Source organism: Toxorhynchites rutilus, chromosome 3, assembly GCF_029784135.1.
Source record: "Toxorhynchites rutilus septentrionalis strain SRP chromosome 3, ASM2978413v1, whole genome shotgun sequence".
In the NCBI taxonomy this organism is placed as follows: Eukaryota; Metazoa; Arthropoda; class Insecta; order Diptera; family Culicidae; genus Toxorhynchites; species Toxorhynchites rutilus.
The window spans coordinates 71,242,478-71,262,064 of NC_073746.1; the positions used below are offsets into that span (position 1 = coordinate 71,242,478).

Below are 19,587 nucleotides of genomic sequence, written 5' to 3' on the forward strand. Positions count from 1 at the left end.
GATCTTCCGGCTCAGGGGGTTGTTGTACTGTGGCCTCCACTGGTGCTGATTCGCGTGCCCCACTCGCGAATGAATTGCTCAGCCGTACTGAACTTCGTCTCGACACATCGCTTGCTCTGCTTGTTCTGGAGCTTAGTTCTCTCTGCACCTGCTGCTTGATCTCGTCGACTTGCGTTTGGGAGAGCATATTGTTGCGTACAATCGCTCTACGCCTCGCGTTCATCGCGTTTTGGTCAAGCCTCCCGACGAACTCTGGATACGCTTCCTCGAACATTGCGAGTATTCGAGGGCGACCGCTCATGTCCGTCTCCAAAGCAGTGCAGATGTAATAGGCGCGGATCACGAATTCATTCATTTCATGTGTCCACATGATCCGTCGCCTAGTAGTACCCACAAGTGTGGACGACTGTCGTCTGACAGTCGCAACACGCCTCGTAGGCGCAGCGTTTCGTTGGTGATGTCGATGGCTGCTGTTTCCGTGTGGCGGTAGCTCTTCGGGTTGAACCCGGCTGGTGGCCCGCTCTTGCACATCGCCCTCCAGCCGCTGGCCGCTCGCTCTTACGCCCGTTCCAGGACCAGCTCCAGTTCGGGGACCCTCCTCGGGCGATCGCATTCTGAGTATTCTTCGTGAACGTAGCTCCATTTTCTGGGTGTATCTCCTTTGCCCGGGAGACAGCGGGTTGGCAAGGCCTCCATGACCCGGGAGGCCTTCCCCGGGAGAGATATAGCGCTCTGACTCGCTCGCACCCCCTCACTTAGCCACTTTCGACACCCGTTCTCGGAGCCAAGACCAGGTGTGTGTTTCCAGTTCACGCCCGATCTAAAAATGTCGTCATATGATCTTCGTGGAGGCGTGAGATAGGAACATTTGAGACCAACAGGTAGGCTCCTACCCTAGTGTTGATCCCCATTTGAGAACCGAGAACATCATTTTTAATTTTTTGATTTTTTTTTATTCTGAAATTTTTTTTTATTCTGAATTTCTAACATAACCTTCTGAATTTCTATTAGAACTTTATATATTAAACAATGTTGCAAACGTATGACCGCGCATAGCTTGAGAACGGATCGTACGATTTTAGCTGTGTTTATTTTGTTGTGCTCGTCTCAAGAAATAAAATTGGAATATTCTGGAGGGAAATAGGAAAATTTGAAAAAAAAAATCCTAGATGTTATGCAGTGGAAAGTTCGTTTTTTAGTACAATAAGAATGCCCGTTGACGGCATTGATCTATGCGTTCCATTGGTGTGAAGCAAAAGTGGTAGTGAAATTTCAGGTGAAATAAACACTCTTTCAAAATAAACATTATGAATGAAAATTGATTTTTCCGTAAAGAATTTGTCGAAAGGAATAGTAGACGCTGCGTTGATCTGTCGTTTCCATAAAGCTAACATTACGTTGTATGCGAAATAAATAAGATGCATTGAATTCTTTTTTTACGCGCGCAAAAAAAGTCGCGTAATTTCGAGCAAATTACTCGAGAGAATCGCGTAAAAAAAGATTGCCCCATCACCAGCGCGCGCTAGTCACAACCCCATTATTTATAGACTCAAACAGAGCTGAACCGATCTAAGAAGGAAATGTAAGAATTTGCTTAAATTTTCATTAAACAGCATAAGAAAATTACTATGGAAAAAAAATTGTTCAATTCAAATTCATTTTTCTCGAAAACATTTTTTTTTTAAATTGACGAAAAATATTTATGAATAGCCCTTAAAATAACCAACTTGTCATCTACACATCTGAAGTCATTTAATCATTTAATTAACTTCGCATACTCAAAAACTGTAAAACTTGTAAAAATTTGATCGAAGAAGGATTTGTAGGGAATCGCTCAAATTATTTCATGAAAAAAAAAAAATAAAAAACGTATTCAAACGTAAAATTAAAATTAATTATTCTTAAAAACTAATATTTAAAAAAATCTCAAACAAAAATATGAACAGTCTATAAAATAACCAATAAGTCGTCCATACATCGGAAGATGGGCACTTTTTCATGTTTTCTTTGAAAAAAATACGACCAATCCTTATTTTGTTTAAAGTTAAGTTAGCAATGCAGTGTATTCGACAAAGTTTCATTTAATATTAAAATATGAACATTTGTCGAAGACGCCAATTTTCTATCTTTCATAATTTTTGAAAAATATATGAACTTTTTTTTCCGTTACATTTTTGTGTGTAAATTCTGAATATTGACCTATTTCAAATAAAAAGAACTTTGCAGACCATGCCAAACACGAGAATATACACACGATCATGTTAGGTGGTAATTTTTCAAAGGAAACAAAAAAAGTTGTTAAAAAAGTGTTTTCCTGTATACTTGAATTTTTTTCAAATACGTTTTTGAGGATTAAAATTTTTTTTAAATATTTTTTTAGCGTATATTTTTTTTAAACTTGATTTGTGTTCTTTAAATTTAAACTCACAGAATTACTTACATGTCATTTTCTGATAAAATTTTTTTGTAGGTTTTATAGTTTATGAAAAATTATTTTTTGTAAAAAAAAGAAAGCAAGTTTTAGCCCTTTTTAAAAATTAGTCAATTTTTTTGGAGATTTCAAGTTCGCAAAGTCTATATTTTTCGTTTTTGCGATACATAATTTCTCCCATTTTTCATGCTGATTTTTATGAATACACTATTTCGTAAAAATCACAAAAAACTTGACGATTTTCTAGTTTTACAGAACAAATTTAAAGTGTTTCAACGAATTTTTATCGAAATGTATTGTTGTGCGCATCAATACATTACATTCATGAAAATTTCATAAAAATCGTTTTTATAGTCTTGAGGTGTCGAAATGAAAGCCAAGCTTTTTATATGATATGTTATGATTTTTTCTATATGAAAATTCAAAAATATATGTATCACCATGATAAGATATATCTTTTCAAAATATTAAGCCATATGTTTCGTTCGAGTTAACTGAAAAATTGTTTCACACTAATAAAATACAGTAGACTCGATTTTTTCATTCATTTTTTTCTTCTGGGCTATTTTTCACATTTATTTATTTCGCTCAAAATATTTTCCTCATTTAATAATTCCAGGAAATTACCACCACTTTGACGAATAATCTACTCTTTCACGTTGTTTGGACCTATATCATTTGTTTAATTTTTTGACGTAGGACTTTATTAGTATAGGGTTGGGAAAAAAGAAATGTCGTATTTCTGATCGAAATTTGACGCTTTATTTAACATACTTAAAATTATCCAATTTAAGTCAAATATGCGCCGTTTTGTTCGCAAACTTGTTGCCATTCAGAAGGCAACTTCATTATCCCCTCCTTATTTGCAAAAAAAAAACTTAGACAACCAGTTTTGCAAGCCTCTTTTAAGGCCAACTTAGTATCACCAAGAGCGTTTTGCATGGACCGGAAGAGATGATAATCACTTGGAGCCAGGTCCGGACTATACGGTGGGTGCAATAGGACATCCCATCCGAGCTCCCGTAGCTTCTGTCGGGTCATCAAAGATGTGTGAGGCCGAGCGTTGTCCTGGTGGAAAACAACACCATTCCTATTGATCATTTCTGGCCGCTTCTGGTTAATCGCCTGCTTCAAACGGTCAAGCTGCTCACAGTAGAGAACCGAGTTGAGGGTCTGGCCATAGTTGAGCAGCTCATAGTGGATGATTCCCTTCCAATCCCACCAAACACACAGCAAAACCTTCCTGGCCGTCAATCCGGGCTTGGCGATGGTTTGGGCCGGCTCACCGCGCTTCGACCACGACTTTTTTTCACTTTAGGTTGTCGTACGTGATCCACTTTTCATCGCCAGTCACCATCTTCTTCAAAAATGGATCGAGTTCGTTCCGTTTCAGCAGTGCATCGCAGACGTTGATTCGGCCTAAAAGATTTTTTTGCGTCAACTCTTGTGGCACCCATACATTCAGCTTTTTTTGGAATCTAATCTTCTGCAAATGGTTCCAAACGGTTTTATGGTCTATACCCAGTTCCTGGCTAATCGAGCGAGTGCTCACATGCCGGTCTATTGGATGATTTCAACGAATTTATCGGTTTTCACGACGATTGGCCTACCAGTACGGGGTGTATCTTCGACAGCCACTACACCAGAACAAAATCGATCAAACCAACGCTGTGCTGTACGAATCGTTACTGTATCGGGTCCATAAATTTCACGAATTTTTTCGTCCGCTTTCGTTGCAGTTTTACCTCGCAGGTAGTAAAAACATTAAATATGGCGAATTTCTTGCTTGGTGGACTCCATCTTTGACGCGCTATAACTTGAGACTGGAAAGGACAATCACAACACTGTCAAAACGACACTTGTAGCACAAATTGTCGTCTTTAAATAGCCGTATAGTATGACCCGATGCGATAAGTACAACACAAGATATGTTTAAGTGTTGCCATATATTGACAATATACGACATTTCTTTTTCCCCAACCCAATATAAAAATCACTATAATACAGAGAAAAAAGAAGAGTACACCCATTTAAATGTTTCGGGCAGATTTTGGTTAGATTTTAAACGTTAATATCACTTTACCCATATGCGCGAGGGTCTCACAGACCAATAATCAATAATTTTGTTTTGAGGAGGTTGAATTCAATGATTGAATTATGTTGAAAACAAAAAATATTTGCTGGAATTTGTTCATTCAATTGTATCCTTTTCTTTAAACAAATACCAATAACGTCAAACAATACCCGCCTACAAACGCTCCCAAAAACATCATCCCCAAAAGAATAATCCCGAAATTAAACTATGCAGCACCTTTCGCAGAACGGGAACAGAAAATCCGAACCGAATCGGTTGTGTGGTGGCGGAGGAAGCGATAGCAACCGCAGCGGAGCAGCTATCCAGCATCAGTTTTCCACCGAAGAACATCGCTCTCATATCGATATAAAAAAAATAAGAGAATGTCGAGTTTCTCGTGTTGATGTTGCAATATCCATTTCATTTTTTTTCAATATTAGACTATTTGAAGCAAACAGTATTAACAATTAACGGTTCCGAATTCTTCCTACCACTTCAACGCTTACAACCCGTTTGAAGGATCCAGATCCAGAAGAAACCATCAAAAAGCAGTGTTTTGATTCCCCTTCCGAAATTGTTTTTTTTTCCGGACATTCGCAAATGCTTCGCAAACGAATGAAACGCTTTTCAATGAGCATCTTCAACCTGATAATAATAGACTATTTCTGATAATAATGGATTATTTTTACAATAACGTAACACGGAGCTCAATGTCGTCAACGTTAATTCAAATGAAAAAATGAAGTCCAGTTGGACAACATTTTCACTTCAGAACAAATTCGTAATCGATTTTTCGAACCCACTTTACGCTGCAGAACATATGCGTAACTGATTTTTTATTAGAATTTTCTTATTTTTTTCAATATTTGTCATTTTATTCTGTCATTCTAATTTTTCCTCTTGTGATGATGAGTTATACGTATGAAACAGGATCCTTCAGATTAAACGCTCACGCAACAAATTTTAATAACTTCTACAGAAGTGAACCAATTTTTATTTAAAAAAAACGAAAATAAAACTTATTTTAGGACATTTTCTATGTAACCACCCCTTTTTTCGAACACGTTCCAAACGGTGAACAAAATTCTTCATGCACAACTCCAGCATTACGACTTCGATGCTGTGGAAAATTCGAGTTATTTCTTCTTTAAGTCCCTTCAAATTTTGTGTCTTATTAACATAGCAGCGTTCTTCGTCAATTACCCACAGTGGATGAATCGACGACGAGAAATGTTGAAATTCTTACCATAAGAGAATAAAATTTCATTAAGGGGGTATTCTAGTGTAGAGACACGAATTTCGGACGTTTTTTCGAACTCCGTAAAAATAAAACAAAGAATATTTTTACTATCCATTATATCATTATTCGTTTATCTATCTTTCAACAATAAAACAAAAATAGGACGGAAAAAAATATTCATAATTAGAATAGTTACATGCTGGTGAAGTGAGGGTGTTCAAAAAAAAGTTGTGCCATGGCGTACACGATTCCAGTCCTTCTGGTTATCTGAAACAAAAAAATCGAACAGATTCTGAATCAGTAAAGATGTCGCTATGGCATGAACCTCGGACAAGTCAAAAACATGGGTTTTAACAAAATGGCGGCCGTTTGAAAACAAAAATGCTGTTTAAAACGTTTTTTTTGCGTTTACCGATTTTTTAAAAATAGTAAAATTAAAAAGTTATAATTTTTTATTGGTTCATGCGATAGAGAGATGTATGCAGATTATTTTCATATAAATTTGACATAAATCGGTTCAGTAGAACTTGAGATATCGTGTACGCCAGTTAGAAAAAAACTAGTTCCGAGAGAAACGCGTTTGAAGTTCATTGTGATGGCCGTAACAGGTTAGATACCACATCACTAAGATGGCTCTAACTAGGTAAATAATAGGATTTTCGATAAGTCCTTTCTAGAGTATATTCTTGAATGCCTAAACTACAGAAATATGGTAAAAAAAAAATTTCGATTTTTTCAGATTTCTAGACTAGAATACCCCATTAAGGCTTCGGTTGCTCGAGTAATTCGAATTCACTGAAAATACACGTTCTTGTAAATTGTACATCTTGACACTAAAACCCATCCGATCAGACTGAACGAGTAGCCGAATATTATCGTCCCGAAGTGGGGAATGCAGTGTTACCATCGACGGAGCGAAAAAATAATTTATAAAGAGCTATTCGATTTTTTTTGCGTGAGCGTTTAATCTGAAAGACCCTGTATTATTTTTGGATCCGACACAATCTAACAAAATCTCGCAATTTAAAATGGGACGAAAAAGAAACGAAATAACTGCTAAATTTGGCGGGCACACATATAGCTAATGAGATTGTCAATGTTTCATTAGAAATTGGCTGTTATTCGAAATTCTATAAAATTCGAAACAAATCAAATATAGTGCCATTCAAAATCGCAAATGAGCATAATTAATAAATCAATCTTTTTATTCGGATTTTTAAAGGAAAATGAAAAAAGTGTATGAAGAGATAGAGAACCAATTCAGGAGCATTTAAAATTCTAATAATGTAGATATTCATAAGCGGCTCGTGAATGTTCCAAGGTTATTTTTTGCATCTTTACTCTCTCTTCGTTTTATTTTACTAACATTCAGAACCAAGCCTCATTGTTGCTAGGATGATTCACTCCAAGAAGCGGCACCGTTTGGCACTATGATGACCGGCAACCGGTTCGCGCATAAATTTTCTGATTCCGCGTCTCTCGGAGCCGGAAAATGGATCACCGAAACATGAAATTCAACTCAGCCCAACTTGATTCCCATGTAAAAAAAAAAATAAAACTACGAAATAAGCGCGCGAGCACGTGTATGTGGCGGCGTCTTTCGCAACATCGCGCTTTGTCTGCGTTTTTTTTCGTTGTTCGTTTTCATTCTCCTGTAGGGCTCCGCGCTTCGTTCATTCAAGTTTTTAAGATTTGGATTCGGGGGATGCTGTTGCCGTGTTCTCTTGCGGTGGTGGCCGCGCCACTATACGACAAACCTCGAAAGTGGTCGTGGTCGGTTTCACTTTCGTTGGTCCAGTTTCGCCTGTCGAAATGGACTCGCTTTTGCGGTGATGTTCTCTCCCGTTTGAAGTTTGACGTTTCGGGCAGCTCGAGCACAGAGGAGCTCTAACAGTTAAATTGGGCTTCTATACGCATACAAATGGATCTGCGTAGCTACACGTGTAACTAATGTCAGAACGCCTGATTGTATTAATTAAGGTTTCATTGTGCGGAATAATTAATCAGCGCTCCAAATGGTACTTCACTCTTGCTGATAGTGACTGTCATGGCTGTAATATAACTATCGACTAGGACTGCAGTAAAAATAAGCAATCACGCAATTGTTTTGAAAGAGCAACAGATTCACACCCCTACGGTTCCGTCCGTGTGTGAAGTGTTGGATTTTCACATCGTTATCTCTGCCTTTCAACACGAACCTGTCAACGTGTTCATCGTGCGCACACAGGGCTCATTTATGCCAATTTTTAGCGCAATTTATGGTCACGCGGTGACCCGATCCCGGGGAACCGGTTTTAAGAATTCGCGGACAACGTGTCGTCGTATGAACACTACTGTTGTTGTTGTTAAATGCGCTGTAAATAGCAGCGGAGAAAATGAGATTCCATTGCGCTTTGCCGCTTTCCAATCCGGCAGAATCTTTGATCTGTTCAATCCTTGGTTATTACACAACGGTTGATTCGTGGAAACAAACATAAAATAGTTCGTCGGATGTATACTGTCAATCGCAAAATTGAGTGTACACATGCTACTTGACGATACACTCCATTTATTCGGTACAAAATATTTTTAATACATTTATTCTTTTAATGCAATGAATTCAGTGCAATAAAATTCCTCGAAAAATTTTTCAGCTAATTATTTCACCCTAAGAGATGAAAAATCTCAATTTGAGGCATAGCAAGAAATAAAAACAAACCTTGTAAGCAGAGTTGCCAATTTTATTTAAAAAAAAAACTGGAAGATTGCTCTTGAAAATAACTGGACCCTGTAAAATTTTGTTTTGATTTATCAAAAATGATTTTTTCACCCATTTCAAAGCTTGTGAAATAGAATTTACTCCGAAGCTTCGTTTAATATTCATATGTCGTTCATAAAATGGTGAAATAAACCATGAGTTAGTTATATAATTCGAGAAGAGAATGGTATTTTCCACCACTCGAACATTACTGTGAAACCATATTTGAAGATATTTTTTCTTGAATCTCCAGAAAATACGGTTTTATCTGGGTAAAAGTTAAAAATATCGTATTTATTGCTTCATGTTCACAGAATCTCTGATAAAATTCGTCGTAAAACTGCTCGACAGTGTGATTAATTGATACGAATGGGGGCAGGGTTTCGGGTTATAGATTACTGCATCGAACCTAACCTCAATCCTGTGTTCTTTTTCTCCTAACACAAATTTTGACGTACCTGCAGTGTTTCTTTTGACCATCGTTGCTATCTTTTTAGTACTCACGAAGAATGTGGAATTGAAGAAATCAATAATTCAATCAACGACGCCTAATCTCACCTTCGCTTTGACGTTTTTGCTTGCTTTGTTTCAGCTTCCATTCTTATACATTTAACTTTAACAAGCTTCAGAATTCTTGAATGATTTTAGATTAGATCCCACAATATTATTCCAATATCAAAATGAGCACAATTAATACCAAAACAACACTGCTCAAGTATTACTTTGGTATTTATATTACCAAGTTTTGGTATTGAAAGACATTTCTTTCCTCTTTTTATCAATATCAATTCCATTTATTATTCTTTGGTATTTTACATCTTATATCGGGCTTTTCCAAAACAAAATTTGGTGTCAAGAAAAGAACGATGTATCCTCATATATTTCCTCCTGCTCGGAAAAGTATTTTGAAAAAAAATACATCACAATAATGCATTATGACGAATTTCATGCCAACTCGTCTTAGGAGTTGGCAGCATCATACCAGATAGCAGTGAAACGTAGTGGGTGTAAAACATGGGTCATTTAAGCAACTTTGCATATTTGAAATATTTAAAAAAGAATTAGATTGCGTCTTGAAAAGAGTCAATTTTTTTTAAAATTTTTTACAAAAATTCATAACTGAAAACCTAAGTTATCCACAAAATTCTCGTTAAAGAACGAAATGTAGAGAATTACTTACATTTTCACAAAAAATACCCAAAATTTTTTTTAGAAAAATTTGGTTGGAATAAAAATTATTCTAAAACTTGAAAGTCATTTTTCACAAAAAAGGATTTTTTTTTAAATTCTCAAAAAAAAAAAAATTTATGCATAGCCCTTACAATTTCCAACAAATCGAAGATGGGCACTTCTACAGGGAAAAAGTTTTTCTAACAACAACTTTTCCATGTTTTCTTCGAAAAAATTACAACTAATCTAATTTTGTTAGAAGTCAAGATAGCAATATATTCGACAAAGTTTTAGATCTTATTAAAATATGAACTTTTGTCGAAGATGCCGGTAGATAGTTTTTTAATAAAATATTTATTGTAACAGAAACTAACTTCACATGTTTTTCTTGTTTTCTCGTGCTCTTTTTCGTTCTTCCTGGTACTTCCTTTAACCTGTTCGTACATTGTGTGGTTATATTTCAACTTTATATTCTCGTTTGTTTTTATCTCTGTTGATTGTTCTCCGTGAAAAGAAACGTAATTTTCCGTAGCCAGCATACTTTCCGTCATAATTTTCCCCAGTCTGTACATGTTTTTCGTTTAGTTGAATTTATATTCCGGAAAAAATATTTCCTCAGTTTCCACAGGAATATAAAGGATGAGGAAGGGATAGTATGTATATATTGTGAAGCTGTTTTTACGAAAAATGGGTAATGGTAATGGTAAAAAACTGGATAATATTTCAAAAGACTGGAAGATATTAGGATTCAACTGTTTGACTGGATCGAGAAAACAAAACTGGAAGAATCCAGTTTAAACTGGAACATTGGCAATACTGTTTGTAATTAAGATCACTGCAAATTAGCACTCTTTTTTCGTCAATGTGTAATGTCTGCTTGGGCAGTGTTGGTTTTTTTTTGTTGAGGTTTGAAAAATATTTTATCAAAATGACAAGTAAGAGGAAAGAAATAGTTATTGTTACACATACAATGATAACAGGTAAGACTTGTCGAGGAAAGACATTGCGGGAAATAGCAGCTGCTGTCGGAAGAACCCACTCTACAGTAAAGACAATCTTTATGAAGTGGATATACGAAGAAATCATGGTAAACCTTCTGGGTAGAGAACACAAACGGATCCTGTCCTCTGATGATGAACGGTAATTGTGCGAAAAGTCGATAGAACCCTAAAACAAACAGTTCTAAATCGAATATCGAAGTAGCCGGCACCATTGAAACACCTCACAACGCAGACACAGTCCGGAGAGGTCGTGTTTCTCGTAAAAAGGTGAATTTGATAAAAAACGACTACAGTTTCCTAAGGCATAGGTAAACAGACCTGAGGAATTCTAGAACAAGGTCCTTCATACGGTTGAGATGAAAAACAATCTCTTTGAATCGGATGGAAAACAGATAGTGTGGGGAAAACCAAGATCGGTGCCATTATGCCTCTTTCATATAAGAGTAATAAGAATTTCCATCACGACAAGCGACGAAAAATGACACGAACGAGGATGAGAGAACTCCGTTTCAATTTGCACTTCATGATACACAAGCATGGGAACCAAAGCGTCATGATCGCTTTCGATGCCGCTAGTTCATATTCGCCTTGTTTGCGTTTCATTCACTACTGCCATTAATAGTGTACTGATAACTAGAAATCACTCGCGTTTGTATACCACAAATAAAACTTGCTTTGGCGTGTCAGGCAACAGAACCATCGACAACAGTATACCAATTGCGATTCAATTTGCATTCATGTACACCGCAAAGTGTTACTAGCAAAGAGACGATGTGTATCTAGCATTAGATTGGATTGTTTGTTTAATGAAGGCTTTAAACTTGAAGGTTTGTATGAATATTTATGAGTATGAGTAAGGCTTTCCTAATAAAAAAAAGATTGAATGTAATGTAGAAATTCCTGGTAGTTAAGAAGGAAAAAAAATGGTTACAATCTACCCTGTTTCAACAAATTAACCGTTTACAATTGTATAATTTTATATATTTCAAAAAACCATTTTAACTTTTTCAATTTGTACCTCCAAAATTCTCACGAGAAACATAATACCAAATATTAGGGGATTGATTTTTGTTATCTAACAAAAATATTATCTTTGTATTTCTAAATTGATTTCATCTACTTTTTAAGAAAAAAAACTAGAAGTATAAAATCAATTTTGCCACATCTGAATTGAAGATTTTTTGTTTGTTTTTTAAACATGAAGTAGAAATGTGACCATTTTTATTTTGTACTCATCACTACATGGGAGTAAAAAGGATCGATTACACGTCGGATATAAGTGGGTTTTAATTATTTACTATTCAACCCTGGAAAGCTCATAGCTAACAAACCAACACGTGGTGTAAACTAAATTCTGCGATTGGCTGTATTAAAACCCAGCATCACCACAGCGAGTCAAAATGACGTTTAATGCTCTCAATTGCTTCGAATTTTGTTTTTCCAGCTAATGCACTTTTTCCGCGCCCGACCGCCGTTCAATACCGGCCTCCTAATCGCGCGGACGGCGAACGCCATTAAGGCTTTAATTTAGCTTACGAAAAGCTCCATTAATTTCAGTTGTCCGCACTAATCAATCTTGCAAGCCTCGTCTACTTCGGTTACCTCACCGTTCGGATCTAATTTGATTTGTTTTTATTATTTTTTGTTGTGTTATTTTTCGTTATGGCAGCTCATTTGTGACTCTCTCTCGCTAGCTTGGTACTCGCTTCTTCCCCTCAGAGACACAGACGATACGTTCCAAAAAATGTGCTCCACGATTGAGTTCGCGAGCAGCTCGAGGAGTTTCATTTTCATCCATCCTTCCATTTATCAGCTGATCCATGAAGGCAAATCTGTGCCGCGTTCGAGTGTCTGTTGTTTTTCCTCCCGCCGTCGGACGCGCCAGCAGCAGCCTGCGGAATTATAATTTATAGATCGCCGATTAATCTCCTTAATACGAACTCATTAAATCGTGTGGGGAGGTTCACGTTTCCTCCAGCCGTCGCGATTCCGTGGAGCGCGGAGATCTGCTTTGAACTGTGTTTGGTGCTCTCATTTCATTCTAGTCTTTAATTATACGAAACGCCAGTGACGGATGACGACTGCTGCTGCTGCTGCTGCAGTCACCCTCCTCCTCCCTCGTTTGTTTGACCAAGAGACTCTCGCTTTCCGATCACGAAGCAGCGTGATGAAATCATAATAAAATTAAGTCCCAATGTGCGCGCTTTTGATGTGGACTAGGCTCGCTAATGAACCCTAACCTTACATCTGCAGACAATATTTCTAACGTTCGTCTCATATTTTTTTTCTTGCTCTATTTTATTTGCAGGTAAGCAGCAGCGGTACACTCTCATCCACCCCCACCTAGCAGCGGTATCACCCACTTGTGAAAGGGTGACATTCTTTGCCGGGCGCGCAGTCCTGCTCACAGTGCTTGTAGATGCACGAGATAATGTCGTCGGAAACATAAGCCGTAGAGAGGAATAGAGTTGTACAGGAGAGGAGCAGAAAAAAAGCTTCCACGAATTAACGATCTGCCGTCGTAAATCGTAGTCTGTGTGTGTGTGTGTGTGTTTGTGAGCATTGTGAGAAAATCTGGGCCCAAGTGTGTAACTGTGTGTGTTTTTGCTCGAGTTCTCTCGATCTTGATTGGGCTTTACAACCTGAAGTTGCTCGCCATGATTGATTAGAATCAGAGAAATTGTGCAAACTCGACTAGCGAACCGTAAGTTTAACTCTTGGTGTTTTCTGCTCGGCTACATTTGTTTCAGTGGTTGTTTCTGATGATCCGAAGAAATTATTGTTTTTCGTAAGGACTTCAATTAAGAAAATAAATTTTCAAATATTTTACTATCGATCTTTGAAGCGGATTGATTGTTGATTCTTGTTAGATGCGTCCGTTTTGAAGGATTCTGTTTCAACAAATATTTTCTATGCTTTTCGATCTCATTTGGAATGGCCTATTCATTAGCTCAAGGCCTTCGAACGCTTCCCAGTTCATTAGTATTATCTCAATGCATCAATGCGAAACAAAATACACTCATTACCCGTTACGAATGCCCAAACCAGATCAACTTTATCTGGTGGCTAAACCATAGTTCATGATATAGTCAATTTTACGATGTTTACGGATGGAACCTCGATAGTGCATTGCCCATTCTTAAGTCAAAAATACAACGATTTGAGGATCCATGGTTCAGTGCTTGAACACTTTGTTCGATACAACCGTGATTTCGACTAAACAAATTTCATGAACAATAATTTGCCGTACAAGTGAAACACAAATTTCTGCATTACTCGAGAATTAATCAAGCAAATGGAACCAGGTTTTAGGGTGCAATAAATGTTTTTACGGTGGTTAAACACTCCACCCCATCTTTAAGGTGAAGCTGCCATACAAATGAAACACAAATTTCTGCATAACTCGAAAACTAATCAAGCAAATGAAGCCGAATTCGGCATGTGAAGGTTCTAGAGGGCACGAAACGTTCCTATGATAGATATACACTCTTCCCCTTTCTCTAAAGGAGAGGAGGCTGATAGTGTGATAAAACGCACTCCTGTATCTTCTTCTATCTATATAAATAACAATGGATCGCCGAATGTGTTGATAAGGGCAAAACTCGAGAAAGGAATTGTCAGATTTAGGGCTGCCTTTGTTCTATCATATTTTCAGTATCAAATATTTATTACATGTAACGGATAAACATGTTATTTGCAAGTGGGGGAAAAATCTTGAACGAGAATTGTTTCTGAAAATATTTTGATATTATAATGACGAGTTTTGGTAGAAGTACCAGGAATTTTATAGTGAAAGGTAATTTTAAATGAACAGTTCTGCGATTGGACATGGGTCGTGCGTGCGCTTAGTAAAAAATGGTGAATGTGATAACGAAAAATACATTTTGGGCGGGACGAAGTTTGCCGGGTCAGCTAGTACTTGATAAATTTGAGTCAAGGATGAGATGTAGGAAATTGTTTAAATTTTCATAAAATAATACCAATTTTGCTGAAAAAAAATTTAAAATTAAAATTCATTTTTCTCAAAAAAGTATTTTTTTTTAATTCTCAAAAAAAATGTATGAATAGCCCTTACAATTTTCAACAAGTTGTCCATACATCGGAATATGGGCACTTTTACAGGGAAAAACAACAACACTAACAACAACTTTTTCATGTTTTCTTTGAAAAAATTACGACTAGTCCTAATTTTGTTTAAAGTCAAGGTAGCGATATAGTGTATTCGACAAAGTTTTAAATATTATTGAAATAAGAACTTTCGTCGAAGACGTCAACTTTCTATATTTTATATTTTCTGGAATATTTATTTTTGAGTGGAGAACCCTGAAACAATAATGTATTGCTCGTTATATTTTTGTGTGTAAATTCTCGCGTTTGACATGTTCTAGACATGTTTCTGAATAGAAAACAGTTAACAGAGCATGTAAATCGCGATAATTTATATATACAAATGTTACAAATTAAACATCAATAGTAATTTTTCAAAGAAAAACATGAAGAATTAGTTTTTCGAAAAACTTTTTTCTTGTAACAGTGCCTATCATCGAATGTATGGGTTACGTGTTGGAAATTGTATTGACTATTCATATCTATTTTTCCAGAATTTAAAAGATACATGTCTTCGAGGAAAATAAAAATTTTAATTTTCAATAATTTTTTTTTTAATTTGCTTGATATTTTTTAATGAAAACATGAACATTTCCCTACATTTCATTCTTTAACCAACATTTGGAGATCTCATAGTTTTTAAAGTAAGTTTTCTCGAAGAAAAAAGTAGATAAAAACTCAAAATTTCAAAAAAATTCTCACGCAATATCTATCAGACCCACAAAATTTTAGAATGAAATGTAGGAAATTATTTATGTTTTCATTAAAAAATATTAAGCAAATTTTTGAATAAAAAAAAATCATTGAGAAAAAATATTTTGAAAATTAAAATTCATTTTTCTCGCAAACATGTTTTATTATTCTGAAAAAAAAATAGATAAGAATACAGCCCATACAATTTCCAATAAGTCACCCATAGATCAGAAGATGGTCACTTTTATAGAAAAAAGTGTTTCGAACAACAACTTTTGTTTTGTTTTTCTTTGAAAATTTACTAATAATGTTTAACCCTTTCAATACGGCAGTGTGCTCCGCCGGAGTGCTACCGCTGTACGGAGCACTGCGCCGAAAAGTATGCACATCGCACTGGTGTGATCGATTTGCAGTATTACTGTCATGTCGTCTATAGACGACGATCGTAGCGAAAGGGTTAATTCGTAAACATGTGTTTAAATTTTCATGGTACTCCCGTATTTACCTATTTGGCGTAGCTCTACGCATTAATTCGAACAAAAAAGTTGAAAGTTCCGTTGTCCAAGACTCGACCGTATAGTTGATGTAGAACTACGTTTGTTTATGTGTGTCTTGTTGATTTCGAATATTTTTGTAATACAGTAGATGATGTCATGATGTTTTCCTTCGTACCGTTGTATTTCGGGATTGGTTAAAAGTAAAAAACAAGATTTAGTATCAAAATACAGATAATGTATTGTTCTTTCAGAAAAAAAAAATTCAAAAAATTATTGCTTTGGACTTTGAAAATGTGTACGTTATATCGAGGTAAAATGTACGTTATATCGAGGGTTCGTTATATCGAAGATTCCCTGTAAATCTATAGGCCTTCCCGAGATTTTTCAGTGAGTGCTTGGTTTATGCTCTTTCGTTTTGTTCATGATATGATCATGTTGGTTGTATTATAGAGTCTCCAAATCTGAAATTTCATTCGCCAATAGCCTTGAAAAAGGCTAACAAGTTTGAATAGATCAAATGAAGAAGTTGTTTATAAAATACCATTAGAATTGAGATACTACACGTATCATCATAAGAAACAATACTACAGAGAATGTGGTAGAACTTATCATTGAAGCGTTCTCAAAAAGGTTTTCATTGGCTTTGCAACCTGTGGTCGAGCTGTTGTGTTGCAAAACTTGCTTCATTGTGTCTGCTCGTAAAGCGGCCGTTTTTGTTTCAATGGTCGGCATAAAAATATTATTCGCAGTCGACAATACGATTTGATAAGGTTTGCTTAACTTAAGGAACCGCTTTTTATAAATATTTCCGATTGATTCAAGCATTGTTTAAGGCTCATATGGCGTTAGCCTCACGGGGCCGGGAGTTCAATACTTTGACAATTTTTCTTATTATCTATGTTAGTAATATGTAACCGATTACTCGCGGTTGGCTCGAGGTTAGTATTTCAAGTGTTTTCGTAATTGTGATGTTGCTGTCTCCAATGCTCTGTACGTGTGCCCGACACGGGATACTTCCTATTGGGATGCAGCTGACCATTAATCAGCAACGTCCCCCTAGTCTGTACCTCATATCTAGCGTGGTGCGTCTTTTTCGACTCGAGGAATCCAGGATGGTTACTAGCCGGCGCAATCATCAGTTCGTGTAGAGTTGTCATGAGCGGTACAACCTTTGGCTCTTGTTGAATGATCAGTGGACTGCACAACCTTTGGCCTGTGTAACTGAAACATTGTTGTATCACGATATATAGTCTAAAATGATATAAAAGTGGGTCCCTTAGGGCTTGGCACCTCTAAAACCACTAAAAGCGACAATTTTTTTTATCTTTTTACCTCAAAGTTGGCATTTGAGGTACCACAATCGTATTTTTTTCCTTGAAAGTTCACTACATTTTTTATATCGTATATTATGAACAGAATTAGAGCTAATTTTTGGTACATATGTATTCTTGTGGAATTACTAGTGTGGGATATCAAAGCTGGATCCTGAAATCTTAAATAACGGTCCATTCTTACTTTGATGACCGGGGCCCGAATTAATGGAATTGTTTATCTGTTTACATTGAGAGAACTTGCTACGCGAAAGAGTGCTCCCAACAAATACGACTACGCATGCATTTTCCTTATTTTGAAATCTGACGATGAAAAGAGGAATTATTTTTAGAATTCTTAGCATCAAACAGATAAAGCAAACCCTGTCCAAAGGAACTATTTTGGTTGGATAGTGCTCTCTATGGATGGCTCTCTAGAGTTGGCTCCATTCGAGTGTTACTTCTTCGCATCGATCAGACACGCACTTGCTGAACTCCTCTACAGTAAATGAACGAGCAATACATGGCGTGAGTTTTGAAATTTGGAATCTAAATTTCGCATCTCATATTTTTAGTTAGAAATTTGAAATCTGAAGCTGCCATCTGAATCACACACTTCATTGGAACTGAAAAATGACTAGATACTAGGCTACAATATTCTTTCATAACAACGGCCGACCTCAAAGTAGTTTTTACATTTGACAAATTTCATGATCGAAAATGAGCCATCAAATGTAACAATTTTGTTTTGAGAATAACTGTCCTTGACAAAGTTGTTATTGAGTGCTTTTTATCCAAGTTGCATTAAGATGGCGTGGCAAGATAAGATGATCTCTTTCAAGGGAAATAAATTCCGACCGCAAAGGGTTTAACATTCTGCAACAAAACGGCTTTCGAGCGACTTTTAGAGCTTATCAGGGCAAAAATTTTGCAATACAGAACTTGCCAATAACTTATTAGTACTCAAAGTTATTGTTTTTTTCCCCAAAAATCATGATTTCAAATGTAGTGTACTCAAATACAAAAAAAATACTATTGTTTTGAAATTTTCACTTCACCTAGAGTCAAATATGCCCTTTAATTTTGCGGCAATAAACATTTTTTATGTTTGATTCCGATAGAATAACAAATAAATCAAAAGAGCGTAGTTGTATATAAAAAATAAATAAATATATAATATAAATAGGAATGAGAAGGATTAGGATATCGACAAGTTCTGAATCACAACATGTTTACATTGGTGAACTCTAAAAGTCGACCGAAGACAGTTTTCATGTAGAATTTGGAAAATAAACGTTAGAGCTAAAAACCTGTTTTTTCATGGTCATATTACAAAAAAGCGCTAAATAGATTATATTAAAAGAAATTTTTTCAAAGTTGCTTGAAATAACTGAGGCTACAACATTGTCGAACTATGTTTACTTCAATCTATAATGATAAGAAAGTTAGAAAGCTTCACACCAACAAGCAAGAGAGCAAGAAGTTCTAGATATGATATACGAGGGCTATCCAGAAAGCAGCAGACGTTTTTAGTAGTAGAGCCAATTTGAGGCAACAGATTCCGAAATAAACAAAAAATTCTATAACTCTATCATTGTTGAAATTCGAACGTATGCGTAGAAGGATTTTTTTTCATCAAATACGATTGTCTATTGCCTCCTGAGACAATCTGGACAAATTTATTTTTTTCTTGTGAGAAAGGTATTTTCTGATGAATGAATAAAAAATTTAATTCCTCTTTTATATTAAAAACCGAAAAATAAATGCAAAAAACCCGATTGATTTTTTTTTCTGACTCGATTATATTACAGGATTTCACCGTATATAATCGATATACGGTGAAATGAAATCAGAAACTGTGTAGAATCGAGTCCGCCCTGTAACACTCCCCGCAAAAACATTCTCGTTGGTACAAAATTCGACATATTCGAAGCGGCAAAAAACTATGTTGTTTACGCTTCAACTTTTTGACATTAACTGAAAAAGACGCGCAGTGACAGTAGCTTTCCAACGAATATCTGGAAATTTGATTCACTGGAACAATAATCAAGTTACGCCATCTGTTGTAAAACCGAAGAAACTTACCGGTACACCTAATATATTCCCATTACGGAACAACACACCTTCCCAAAATTAAGGGAAGATTTAGAGTCAGAGAAGAAGTTAGAAGTCTATATAAATGGATTGGCTGTCTAGTTAAAATGACTTGGAGATACGCATTTGCAGGAAAAATTTCATTTTTCTAATGAATATGTTGATTTCAATGCTAAAAGCGACGAGTGGGTAATGTTCAGGACATAACCGGATAGACGTAGGCATTCATAGTT

The 19,587-nt window shown here is 36.1% G+C and overlaps 1 protein-coding gene across 4 annotated transcripts in view; it reads left to right on the forward strand.

Moving 5' to 3' along the window:
- Nucleotides 1–19,587, forward strand: part of LOC129779122 (putative uncharacterized protein DDB_G0271606) — a 634,240-nt gene that overhangs the window by 264,154 nt on the left and 350,499 nt on the right. The gene's annotated exons all lie outside the window — the stretch shown is intronic.